Source organism: Eupeodes corollae, chromosome 1 (assembly GCF_945859685.1).
Source record: "Eupeodes corollae chromosome 1, idEupCoro1.1, whole genome shotgun sequence".
Lineage (NCBI taxonomy): Eukaryota > Metazoa > Arthropoda > Insecta > Diptera > Syrphidae > Eupeodes > Eupeodes corollae.
The window spans coordinates 6,160,824-6,175,189 of NC_079147.1; positions in this window are offsets into that span (position 1 = coordinate 6,160,824).

A 14,366-nucleotide genomic window follows, 5' to 3' on the forward strand; every position below is an offset into this window, starting at 1 on the left:
TTTAGCATTAGATTAATCAACTCACAGATTGAGTATTCGACGTTTAAGGTCATCATAGCAGAAGTGATAGCGGATGTGTCAACGTTGTTGAAAGCGCCCTCAATATGCAGGAAGGCCACCATAGTATATTTCTTTGACTCTAGGGAGTAATCAATAGTTCTTACCAGAATGTGCAAGGCTGTTTCTACCGATTTCCCTTTGCAGTAAGCATGTTGAGACATCGATGCTATTACGTACATGGATATCAATCAATCGTTCCAGAGTTTTGAGAATAAATGATGATAGGCTAATAGGTTTTAGATCTTTAGGGTTGACATGCGAGCATTTGCCCCTCTTGGGAATGAAAACTACCTATACTTCTCTCCATCGCTGAGGCATATAGACCAGATCTAGACAACTTTTGGAAATCATCTTAATGATGGTTAAAGTTATATAAATGGTATGTTGTAGCTCAGCTGGTACGATTTAATCTGGACCTGGAGATTTATAAAGTTTGAAACAGAGCCCATGTCAATTTTTCTTTTGTAACCAGACCTTTAGGAAAAGTTAAGTTAATATCCGACCCAGGACGGTTTGTTGTATTTACGGATTTAAAGCAATCTGGGAAGTAGGTGTCTAGTAGCAGGTTTAGTGTTTCCATGTACCGTCTGAATGTTTTAAGACAACTAGGCTTGGTTGGATTTATCGAGAGAATCTTCCTTATCCTTGATGCCTCCGAGGATTCTTCTATTGAGCTACAGAAAGATGTCCATGAGGAGCTTTTGCTTATTCGCAATTCTTGTTTATACTTTTTGCGGGATTCCTTATAGGAGTCCCATAGTCTTGGGGATGTTTAGTCTTTTTTGCTCGATTGAAAAGCCTTCTACAACCTTTCCTGAGTATTTCTAGTTTACATTTACAACTGAAGGTAAATGTTTGTAAAATAAAAGTCCAAATGTATATAAATTTATTTCGCAAGATTGCAGTTAAATGCATATGAGGCCTGCAATTGTCTTCTGATCGTGTCAATTGTAGTCTTTTATTGCTAATTGAAGTAAAAAGTAATTACTTCTATTTCTAGAATAAAAATTTATCTGCAGGAATATTTTATGTTAACATAAAATGGTTTGCATTTTTACATAAGTGCTCAAATAACATATCACTCGATCAAGAGCTCGACTGTATTTACACTGATTATTCTAAAGATTTTGACAAACTTTCTCATGACATGACATTTAGGCTGAAGGCAATGGAGTTTTCTCCTTAGTTTATCTCACAGATTTCATCTTATCTTCAAAAAAGGTCTTATCAGGAGTTCCCCAGGGTAGTCATTTAGGATTTCTACTTTTTATCTTAGCTATCCCTTTGTGTACAATACAGTAACATTTTAATTTAGCGGATAACATGAAAATTTTCAAAAGCATAAAATCTATAAACGATAGATTGGAAATCCAAGAGGATATTAAGAGCTTTGTTATTTGGAGCAAAAAGAATGGGCTAAACCTAAACCGAATTAGGTAATGACTTTCTTTTTAAAATGTACTCTTAATTTGATTGAGTATTAAATATACTCTATAAAACGCGTTCATAGTTTAAAAGATCTTGGAGTTCTTTTTAATTTGAATCTCCATTCCACGGAGCATATTAATTCGATCGTCAGTAAAAAGAACTTTATTTTAGGATTTTTTATACATTGGTAAAAAGAATTTAGGAATTTCAGGATCTTTAAGTTACTTTCGCTCTTCTATCCGACTAGCATGCATCCGAGGTATGGACTCCTTTTTGCGAGCTTCTCAAGAATAGAATATGATCTGTTTACAAAATTTGAAACGTTTCTCCTTAAGAGGGCTATCTTGGTCTGATCCTTATAACCTTCCTCATAAAATTCTTTAAAAGCTCGCTCCATGTATAAACTTATACACTTTATTTTCATATTAACGTTTAATTTTATATCCAAAATTTACCAGGTAATATTAGAGAATCACTGAAAACATACATACATACATATAGGTATTGTTTTGTTCAATAAAAAATCAAGAAAAATATCAATTAAAGTCTTTGTTTGCATAATAAAATGATTCAAGAAAAAATGAGTAAAAACTAAAATATAAAAAGGTTACTTATCACTTAGATGTTGCCATTTCTTTTAAACGTTTGTTACGAATATTGTGATTCATTAGTTATTCAAACTTCAGAATGCTTCTCTTGCGAAATGGGCGATAGTAAAGTATAACAGCCAATTGTTTATTATTTCGGCCAAAATTTATGTTCGGTTTGGCTAAAAATATCGCCAAAATCATAAAGATCCATTCGAATATATGCATATTGGTTTATACATTTATAAATTCCATATGTAAACAGTATTAACAAAAACACCTATACCGCTATACCTAAACTCGTACAACATCTTCATGACTTAATTTTGTATAAATAATAAAAACAAAAATTATTCAATTCTCGCAAGAATAGAAAGAAATTAAAATGTTAACTACACAACCACTTCACTCTAAATAAACAATTATTTTGAGAGGCACATCACAAGAGTGTGCCTTTTCAGCTAGTTTTTAATATTAATTGCCAATCTAGAACCCAAAAGTCTAATGTCGTAGTAGCCTAGCCTAGCCTAGCCTATCGTAGCCATGTCTATTTAGAGAAGTCTATAGAGGTATACAATACTCTTATTAATAATCTCAGGAACTGGAACTGGACAATGGAATGTACATACATATATCTCGATCAGAATAATGTTTTTTTTTCTTTTGTTGTTCTTTTAATAATCCTTCCTATGTTTATAATTCATTTTCACTAAATAAACAATCTTATTCGACTTTGTGTACAGACATCATAAAGTCTTTGGTCGATGTCGGAGCAGAGGACAGAAGAAAGGACAGTGGAGAATCGCATCATCGAAAGAATCGATGGATACTCAGAGGAAATAATATCTACACACATAAATATCTCGTTCTAATTTTATATTTATTCCGAATGTTTATTCAAAGAGTGTTAAGTTATTGGCAATTTATACGCTTTTGCGTGAATTAATATAGGCTGTTATACCCAAGCGTTATACGCTATAAGCAAAATTATGTTCGTTTTAAAAACAAATATTGTAATGCAAAATTGAAAATTTAAAGGAAAAGTAAAATTTACAAACTTATAAGTGTAGGTAAATACAATAGGGGGATTTTTCGCTGGCAATTGAAATTTATTTGATGAACAATTTTTAGAAGAAATATTTGCAATTTGGAATTATAATGACTTGGTAATATTTATAAAATAAGAGAATAAAATTTCCCCATCCTCCTTAGTAGAATGATGAGTGTTTTTTTGTTTTTCTGTTTCGAATAAATCATCGAAGGTATCGAAAAAGTTATTGTTCAAAGAACTATACTGCTGAAGTAAAATGGCGCAGACGTAAAATCCACAATAATCATGTGACTGTTTTTATTCGAATTCTAAAAGGTTGAAACGGCTAACATAAAGGGTGATTTTTTTGAGGTTAGGATTTTCATGCATTAGTATTTGACAGATCACGCGGGATTTCAGACATGGTGTCAAAGAGAAAGATGCTCAGTATGCTTTGACATTTTATCATGAAAAGACTTACTAACGAGCAACGCTTGCAAATCATTGAATTTTATTACCAAAATCAGTGTTCGGTTCGAAATGTGTTTCGCGCTTTACGTCCGATTTATGGTCTACATAATCGACCAAGTGAGCAAACAATTAATGCGATTGTGACCAAGTTTCGCACTCAGTTTACTTTATTGGACATTAAACCAACCACACGAATGCGTACAGTGCGTACAGAAGAGAATATTGCGTCTGTTTCTGAGAGTGTTGCTGAAGACCGTGAAATGTCGATTCGTCGTCGTTCGCAGCAATTGGGTTTGTGTTATTCGACCACATGGAAGATTTTACGCAAAGATCTTGGTGTAAAACCGTATAAAATACAGCTCGTGCAAGAACTGAAGCCGAACGATCTGCCACAACGTCGAATTTTCAGTGAATGGGCCCTAGAAAAGTTGGCAGAAAATCCGCTTTTTTATGGTTGAATGGCTACGTAAATAAGCAAAATTGCCGCATTTGGAGTGAAGAGCAACCAGAAGCCGTTCAAGAACTGCCCATGTATTTTTTCAAAGATGCTGTTGGACGCAACGTTACGGTGAATGGCGATCGCTATCGTTCAATGCTAACAAACTTTTTGTTGCCAAAAATGGAAGAACTGAACTTGGTTGACATGTGGTTTCAACAAGATGGCGCTACATGCCACACAGCTCGCTATTCTATGGCCATTTTGAGGGAAAACTTTGGAGAACAATTCATCTCAAGGAATGGACCGGTAAGTTGGCCACCAAGATCATGCGATTTGACGCCTTTAGACTATTTTTTGTGGGGCTACGTCAAGTCTAAAGTCTACACAAATAAGCCAGCAACTATTCCAGATTTGGAAGACAACATTTCCGAAGAAATTCGGGCTATTCCGGCCGAAATGCTCGAAAAAGTTACCCAAAATTGGACTTTCCGAATGGACCACCTAAGACGCAGCCGCGGTCAACATTTAAATGAAATTATCTTCAAAAAGTAAATGTCATGGACCAATCTAACGTTTCAAATAAAGAATCGATGAGATTTTGCAAATTTTATGCGTTTTTTTTTTAAAAAAGTTCTCAAGCTCTTAAAAAATCACCGTTTATAATACAGTGTTGGAAAAATAATAAAAAAAGAGGCAGGAATGAAACCCTTCTGTCAGTTTGTGTAAAACTTAAACAAAATATTAATAACAATATTTTGTATGAGCTTTAAAATTCCAAGGCAATATCTTTCTTTGCTCTTAAAATACTCGAGTCGAAAACTACTTTTTATCACTTTTTTGTTGTTTTTGTTGTTTTTTTGTGTTTTTTTTAAGTTATCAATTGATTTATTCTAAAACCTTAACTTAAGGCAGTAACTATATTTTGCATACCTATGATAAACTAAGTTTGATTTCAAAGTCTATTTTTGGTCACCATATTTTTCGTCGAACCCAGTTTTTATCTATTTTAGCACAATTTTTTGAAAGTTTTGTATTAACTTCCCATTGGAAGTTATTGTAATGGGTCCGATTTGTTAAATTGAAAATTTTGACATTTTTCGACGTTTCAAGGTCCCTAGAGTCGAAATAAAAGATATCCAGAAGAGATATCGACTTCAAATAAATTTTATTATACATGTAATAAGGCAGTACCCGTGGCATGATGGTTAGTGCGTTGGACTGTCATGCAAGGGGTCTTGGGTTCAATCCCTGCCTGTGCCACCTTAATTAAAAAAAAAAAAAAAATTTTCGCGGGTACTGCCTCTTGCGAGGAATTGACAAATCCTTCAAGAGTAATTCTTGTCATGAAAAAGTGCTTTCTCAAAACTAGCCGTTCGGATTCGGCCTAAAATTGTAGGTCCCTTCCATTCCTGACAACAGTACTCGCACACAGGAATGGTTGAGAGTTGTAAGTCACTAGGCCCTGGTTCACAACGGACTGTTGCGCCACCCCATTTGATTTTGAATAAGGCAGAAATATGCAGAAAGGGCTTTCAAGAAAATTGCGTGGGTGGTTTTCTTACCATAGCAGATTAAAAAAAAGGTGCACATTTTGGTTAACCCTTAATATATTACGAACCGAAAACACAAGAGACTTAAATTCAATTTTATATAATATATTGTAACGTGATACTAAACAAGTACCTATATTTTTTGAAAAAAAAATCCTATTAGGAGTTTTTTTTATAAATCAAAAAAAATTGACAAGTGAAAAATTTTACGAATAAAAATTTATTCTATCTCCAAAACAATTTTTGCCACGAAAAATAAAGTTTTTAACATCTGGTAAAATTTTGAGAAAAATCGATTTGACGATTTTTTTTATAAAAAATTAAAATCCAAAAAAATTGATTTTCGACTCAAAAATTTGAGTTAGTGGCTTCCCACTAATTTTTACTTATAAGAAATATTGTTTTCAACATTCCTAAAAATTTTGAGAAAAATCTATTTGATAGATTTTGACAAAAAATAAAAACCTAAACAAAAAAATTAAATTAATAAAAGTTGGTAAAAATTGATTTTCGACTCAAATATCTTTTCAAAACTTTGAGATATTGGCTTTAAACTACTTTTATCTTTTAAAAAATATTGTTATCAACACTTATCAAATTTTGAAAAAAATCAAACCGACAGTTTGTTTACAAAAAATAAAAACCTAAAACAAAATACTAAAACTTGGTAAAAATTTACGAAATAGCTTTTTGATATTCAATAGTTTTTTTTTATAAAAATCCAAAAGTCCGTTTTTTCATAAACAAAATTAAATCTACAAAAAATAGTACGCAAATTTGGTACTTTGGTTCGGTTCTTGATATCTCTCAAATTAATTTCATACATCCAATTTGTAAAAATTTAAGAAATGTTTTTTTTTTTTCGACTTAAAATCTATTTAACATATTTTTATGAAAAATATTGTTGGTAATTTAAACAATTGTAAGAATAATTCAACTAACAACTTTTTTAACCCAACACGAAAACCTACAAACTTTTAAGCAAGACAAATAGATAGACGGGATGCGAAGTGTGGTTCGCATCCCAGACTCTTTTTATACAAAAATACCGATTGGGGTTTTCTAAGAACATTATCTCAGGTTGACAATAAAATTTAGCATAGAATGAAATAGTTTTATAGTTAATACCTTCATCTATTCTCAAAATATTTTAATTGATCGTCAACCAACTTTTAGAAGTTTTCTTACTCGTAGTTTTATTATAAACATTTTGCCAGATGTCAAAAACATTATTCTTTGTCGCATAATATTATTCCAAAGGTAATTTCATTTTTGGTTAGTAAAATATTCGAATTGACACATATTTTTGATTTATGTATAAAAAGAACTTTAATTGAATTTTATTTAAGACTGTAGTAATTTAGTATCACGTCACATTATAATATAAAATTTAATTATTGAAGTTTTAAGTTTTATTGGTTCGCGAGATATTTGGGGTCAACCAACATTTCTTTGAAAGTCTTTTCTGCATCTTTTGGTGTTGTTATCTGTAAAAAAGAATTTATTTGAGATGTTGTTGTTGAGATATGGACGACGAAAATTGATATCCGGAATTTACGTACACACGAATAAAACATCGAGAAATGTCAAAATTTTCAATTCGACAAATCTGACCGATTACAATAACTTCCTTTGGGAAGTTAATATTTATCAAACATAAGAAATAGAAAAGAATAAAGATTTGTATTGTATTTTTTTAGTGAGGTTATTTAATGTTGTTAATCCTTAAATATATGATTGTTGCACCTAAGTAACAGAAGATTTGATGGAAAAATTTTGCACACAAGTCATTGAATAAAATAAAGTTAAAAAGGTTTATTTGTTTTACTAAAATGTTCAATTTAAACCGTGATGCACTTAGAGCGATGAAACAATAATTTTGAAATGGATGGAGTAATACTTCTACGCCCAATTAGCAAAGCGTTGAACGCCAATTTTTTGAACTTGCAAGCAGGGCCGTCGAGAGGAATTCCGGGACCGGGACGGAATAATCTCATACTTACCATTTTTTTCCTACTGATATGGAACGTTCTTATTTCATTACGAATAGCATGAAATTGGTTAAATTAACGGAAATACAAATTTTTTGTTTGCAAAGTGAACCAAAAAAAAGTTTAAATCATAAAATCAATCTCATCGTCCAGTTTAGTTGAAATGGAGGATGGATAAGAAACTTTATAAAAAAAGAAACCGAAATAAAAATTTATTGTTTCGTTTTAAGTTGCGGCCCCATTTTTTGACTTTTAAAATTTTCAAAATTAAATAAATTTAAAGAGAGGAGATAATAGAAAGAACCTGAATAAAACAACAACAATTACAATTAATTTCGATGGAACGAAAAAACCTGTAATTGGCTTACAACTTTCATGTGGGTGCGGTTGCGTAGTGCGTAGTGCACTAGCTCCTGTATCTGGTTAGATCAGTATTTATATTTCGACAGGCATATAAATGCTGCTCTGACCAGAGCCAGAGGAGCCTTCGCTCTGACGAAACGGCTGTTTTTTAGCAGTCGGCTTGACCCCAAAGTGAAGGTAATTTGCTACATGGCCCTCATACGGCCAATGATCGTTTATGGTTGTCCTGTGTGGTTCAACGTTGCCCCTTCCCAGATGGAGAAGTTTCGGGTGTTCGAGCGGCAGTGTTTACGACGCTGTACCGGCTTATATCGAACAGCCGAAACTTTTTATGTGCATTACTATTCAAACGAGGTCCTATACAACGGGGCTCGAATCAACAGAATTGACAATTTCGTGATAAAACTCGTTCGAGGTCACATTGCAAGAGCTATGTCTTCGACCAACAATTTAATTTTCGGGGCGTTCTATCCGAACGACGAGTATTTTGAGAGTGCACGCTTGAGCGGGTTCATTCCACCAGAGGCATTCCTCTTTTTAGACAAATGCGGTCTGATACAGGATAGATTGGCAGTCCCGTTAATCTACCACGTCAGACGAAGAACCGTAGATAGGCGACTCCCGTACAATCGGGACGTCTTGGCACAAGGTGGAGCGGAGCTCCTTCGGTTCAGTAGGGCTGTGTCCGATCGGGACCGAACTGATAGGGTGAAGCAGGAGAACCAGTTTTGGTGGCTTCAATCGGCACTTGATAGTGGGTAGTCGGGATGGGGTTTTTAAGCCTTGGCCGGCTTACATACTTGTTTTATAGTTTTAGGGTTTAGTTCTAAGTAGAATAGGCATGGTGGCACAAAAAGAAATGGAAAAAAAAACAATTAAAAAAAAAAAATACAAAAAAAATAAAATTAAAAAAAAGAACATTAAAATAAAAAAAAAGAAATCATGGAATACAAAAATAATAAAAAGACCACAAAATATGAAAAACAAAAATGTTAGATAGTTAGATTTGCTGCTGTGGTTGTTCTAGTTTTAAGTAGTTTATAGGTAGAATAGGTAGTTTAAGTTAGCTTTAAGTTTTATTTAAGGACCTAATTTTAAGTAGTTTGTAAGTAAAAATAAAAAAGGATATTGATATTAGTTTTTTTTCTTCAAATTTTCTAATAAATACAAACATAAATAAAATTAAAATGAAGTAAAATAGATCTTCGGCCGAAAGGCATTAGTTTTAAATGTTATAGTTTAACTTAGAGTGTCTGTATGGGACCATTAAGTTAGTTGTAAGTTATGGATAATTAGGCTAGTTTTATGAATTTTTGTCTAGCTTTAAGAATGAATTAATAAAAATGAATTTAAAAAAAAAAAAAAGTGCACTAGCTCCTCACACGCTAGATCGCTTGTTCAAGCCCAGCTCGGGCAAAAAAGTTCTTTCAAAAATTAAATTGAACATAAAGCGATTAAGCACCACTAAAAGGAGTCTGATTATCGGGTTGGTCCCCGTGAAATAGATATAACTCCAGCCTATGAACTTGGTGGTAGCACACACAAGTTATTGTTGTTTCATTCTAAATATTCAATTGTAAATAAATTTAAAATTTACGTTAAATTAAGAAAAGCTAAACAATTTATTATAACTTGCTTTCAATAGTTCAGAGCTGCCCAATTTTTCATTAAATATTAACAAAAATGCACGCCAGTAATAATCAGGATCCCAGATCGGCAAGCTTGTGACTGATAGATTGGTAGATAACATGCAACCAGGGACCGATTGCGAAAGCAAGAATGATTTTAATTTTCTGGCCCCTAGAATAAGCATGAATATGTAGGTTTGTTGATGATAAATGTAGAGTATAGTGAAAAAAAACACTTCTCATTGCTTTCAATTTTACGAGCCCCTAGAAATTCTCAGGCCCAGGGGTTTCCCCTTCCCCCCTCTCGACGGGGCTGCAAGCAAGATATAAAGTTAAAGCTACTTCACTTAAGTATGTCCAATTTTGTTTATATATAGACTGATGAGAAATAAGTTGTGTGTTGACAATAGACAAACTACAGAATGCTTCTTAAAACCAATATATGATGAATAAATGGTAAAGAAGCATTTGGTATTAGGAAACAAAATTCATGTTTACATGAGCACAAACTTAAACTGAGTAAACATGAGCTCTGCATCTGCAACAAAAAAAAATGAACCTTTCAAAAATTATCACTCAACTGTGGTTCTTAACTAGTTCAAATAATTTTCCGATCATAGTTGACTCTATGACAAATATAATTAATTTATGAATCTTTCAGAAACGGATTAAAATATCTTCATAACCAATAAAATTGAGCTTTTTTTGTGCTATTGATAAACTACTTTTTTAATTTTATAAAATCGATACCAAGTGGTAGGCTGGGACGCATACGTACTTTTACTTCCAAGTAGTAACATAAGTCAATAAAGGCTCATAATGGCGTCAATTAGGTATCATTTAATATTTTCCGCCATTACATTATGTATATATTATAAAATTTTCAAAAAGAAAATTGTTTTAAATAATCTTCAAAAATATTGAAAAGCCCATTTTCAACGTTGTAGGTACAATGATTCTTTCACTTAGGTTTCCAAAGTTTGGTAGAGCTTTTATTTTTTAACAGTGGAAATCTAAGTGAAAGACTCATTGTACTTACATACGTTGAAAATAGACTTTTCAGTATTTTTGAATATTATTTAAAACCATTTTCTTTTTGAAAAATTTTTATATAAAAAAAAATTTTATGTAAAAGCGGAAAAGGTTAAATGAAATCTAATTGACGACATTATTTTTTTTAATGATAGAATTACTGATTTCTAAAAAGCTCGTGGGTTGCGTGAAGTCGAGGAGATCCAGGGATGTTTTAACAGGAAACAGGTGCGGAGCTTTTATAGAAGAGTGAAGAGTCAAAAAAATAAACAACAGGATTCGCTAGCCGCCCTGGAGCCTGCAAAGATAGGAAGAAGAATACCGTAGTGGAGACGCAGTCAATGCTAAAAATCTGGAGAGATCATTTCAACCAGTTGCTTAATGGTGATGAAGACCAGACACCAGAGTGATATCAAACTAGCCATCACCAGGCTGAAGTCAAACAAAGCGGCCGGTAAAATAAATTGCAATACAAGAAGTTTCCAGTTGCTTCCATCATTTAAGATACTTATAGTGTCTGATTCGCTTATTATTGACTTAAAACAAATCTTATTTCTTTTAGAATAGGGCACACTGATAAAAAGTGATAACAGAGAGAGCAAAAAGTTGGTCATTAAAATAAGGTTTGTAATTTAAGTCAAGAAGCTCACCCCTAATGCGACAAATGATAGAAATGTAAAATAAGCTCAATTTGTCTGTAAAATAATTGAGCTCATTCAGAATATAATTGAGCTTTGGATATAGAGATCTACGTGAGGAGCCTTTTGCTTCCTCAATTTGTCTTATTTTGTCATCTAGCTTTTCGAGAATACAATTGATCTTTTCTCTCATTCTCCACTCTGGTTATATCCTCCCATTTTCTGAACCAACTTATATTTTTTTGTATACTGTGTTTTGCTAATAATTTTGTTAATCGATTATCATCATAAGAAAGTATTTTGGCTCCATAATCAAAGTGCATTTTCAAGGTGAAAATAAAAATAGGAGGAAGACCTGTTTCAAGCAGCAGCATGTAATTAGGTGTTCATTTTGGTAATCTAAATAGTTTTTTTAAGAAGAACCGTTGCAGTTTTTCAACCTCGTCCTACTGCTGATATCCCCATACCTGACATCCATAATCCATATATCATTATAGTTCTCAGAGCCGAATCAAACACTCTAAATTTGACACCATGTGCAACATTTGTGTTCCTAAACAAGTTTTGCCAGATTGAGTTTATAGCAGATAACGATTTCTTCAGTTTACTTTAAAAGTGTTTCTTAGGGTTGAGTTGGGGTGTGAGAATCATTCCCAAGTAAGTAAATTCATTTACAACTTCAATTTTTTCACCATTTAAAAACCACCTTCAATTTCTACTGTGTCGTCCTCGACCTGTTCTAATTATCATAACCTTCGATTTTGATATATTTATAACCAGATTCTACATTTTACAGTACTTAATAGGCTAGCTATTTATCATGAGCTGAAGACTTTCTGGGGAGTCTGCAAACAATACGACATCAGCATATAGAAGGCATTTTATAACAAGTCCTGCAATTTTAATACCGTTTGGCAAAGCGTCAACTATGTCTTGATAAAAAGAGCAAACAACAAAGAGGATAAAAGAAAACCTTGACGTACTCCACTTTTGGTTTCAAACCATTCTTATATTTGTTCACCGTCCCATACAGTTGATGTTGTGTTCTCGTAAAGTTTTCTTAGTACTTAAGAAATCTTTGAGGGTAACCCCAGTAGATTTAATTTGTAAAAAAATGCTCCTTGATCAATGCTACCGAAAGCAGCTTTGAAATCAATAATTATTGAATACAGCTTTTTCCCATTTTCTGCCTAATAATCTACGATATTTTGGATGGAGAAAATGTGATCCGTTGTTGAATAACCTGCTCTGAAACCTGCTTAAAATTTGTTCCCTTTTCAGGATAATTCCTGTAAATATCTTCGAAATAACATTTAGGAAAGATATGCCCCTATAATTTTCCACATTATTTATGGCCCCTTTTTTGTGTATTCGAAATACAATTGACTTTCTAAAAGTTTCATGTACTTCAGCAGTGTGCAATATATTAGAATAGGTCCTTGCTAAATTTTCCAAAAAATCGTTTGGGTCGTTTTTGAAAAATTTTTGAGGAACTCTATCATACCCTGGGGCTTTGCTATTCTTAGCTTTATGTAAAACACTGAATTTCTTCTAAGGTGATATCAACATCTAAACAGTCAACGATTATGAAATTTTCAGCGAATTGTATTGGTTCTTCAATCTCTAATGGATTAAGTATATATTTAAAATGATTTGCCAAAATATGAGCATCCAAATTGTTACTAATTTTGAATTTTTTCCCATTCAGTTCCTTCACTACTTTCCAAAATTCAGAAGAATCCTTATGGCATTATTGAAATTATTCGCTATTTCTAAATAGTATTCATTTCCCATTATTTAAATTGGGTGGAGCAACAGTACGTTGTGAACCAGGGCCTAGTGACTTACAACTCTCAACCCCTCCTGTGGGCGAGTACTGTTGTCAGGAATGGAAGGGATCTACAATTTTAAGCCGAATCCGAACGGCTACTTTGAGAAAGCAAATTAAGGTGACACAGGCAGGGATTGAACCCAAGACCAATTGCATGACAGTCCAACGCACTAACCATCATGCCACGGGTACTATTTCCCTTTATTTGGCAGAGTTTTTTATATTCTTTATTTGCCTGAACATAAGCCTCACGGAAAAAACTTCAGTTTCTCATTCGTGCTAGTTTTAACAGTTTGAAAGATTTAGCTCTGGCTCTTTCTCAATTTTTGACTAACCACTTTTGTTTGCCTTTAGCTACGTCTCTCCTTTCTGCAAAGGAGATAGAGTTTTTTATAGCCTGGATAAAAGAATCAATCTGGTGGCTCGTGCTTGCTTGACTTAAATCAGTTTGTAAAGTAAACTGACTAAGGTTGGCTTCATACCTCTCTTTTTCCCTATCGTCCCAAAATAGTCTTGACAGAAGAACAATGCTTTTTGGGGCAGAGGTTTTTTTATGGTCAGGGCTACTGAGATTGGCAGAAGATTTGAAATGTTCTAATAGTTTTTTACCTTTTCCGTTCAAAACTTTATCTTTTGAAAATCTAACCGATTTGAATTGCTCGCCAAAAGTTATTGTGCCACTTTCTATCTGATGTTCCTCCACTCGAGCATTGTAATCTCCAATAACCATTTTATTGCTAATATTTGAACAATTAAGAAAGCGTTCTAAACTACAAAAATCCTGCTCCCAATTATTACAATTTAAATAGATAGGGAGAATATAGTAATATTCATCCTCAGAGTTTACTTTAAGAACCGTATGGTTCCCAATATAAACAAAACTACAAGAAATTGAAAAAATTGATTTGAACCCAAAAGGTATTAAAAGTATTAAAAAAGAAATGCAAAGCTAATTTGATTCCAATGCTGGGAATGAATTCTGAATTCAGTTTGTATTGCATTTTACTTCTTTGTCAAACTAACTTAGTAAATTCTCAGAAATCTAAAAACTCTTAGAGTGTCCAATAAAAATATCTTAAGTTATCGGTTTATGAAGCAATGAAGTAAAAAAAAAACAGTTCTAACTTTTTAATAAACCGAGTTTTACGACAAGAAGGTCAGGTTACGTTATAAACTTAATCAGCGTTTCAGTTTAAAATGCAAATTCTTGATTTATTTACATAAATTCTGTTTTAAGTTAAATGAAAATCTATGTTGCAATGTTATTATTTTTTTATTTTTCTATAAATCAAATGATTTATTTCATTTAAATGAACCA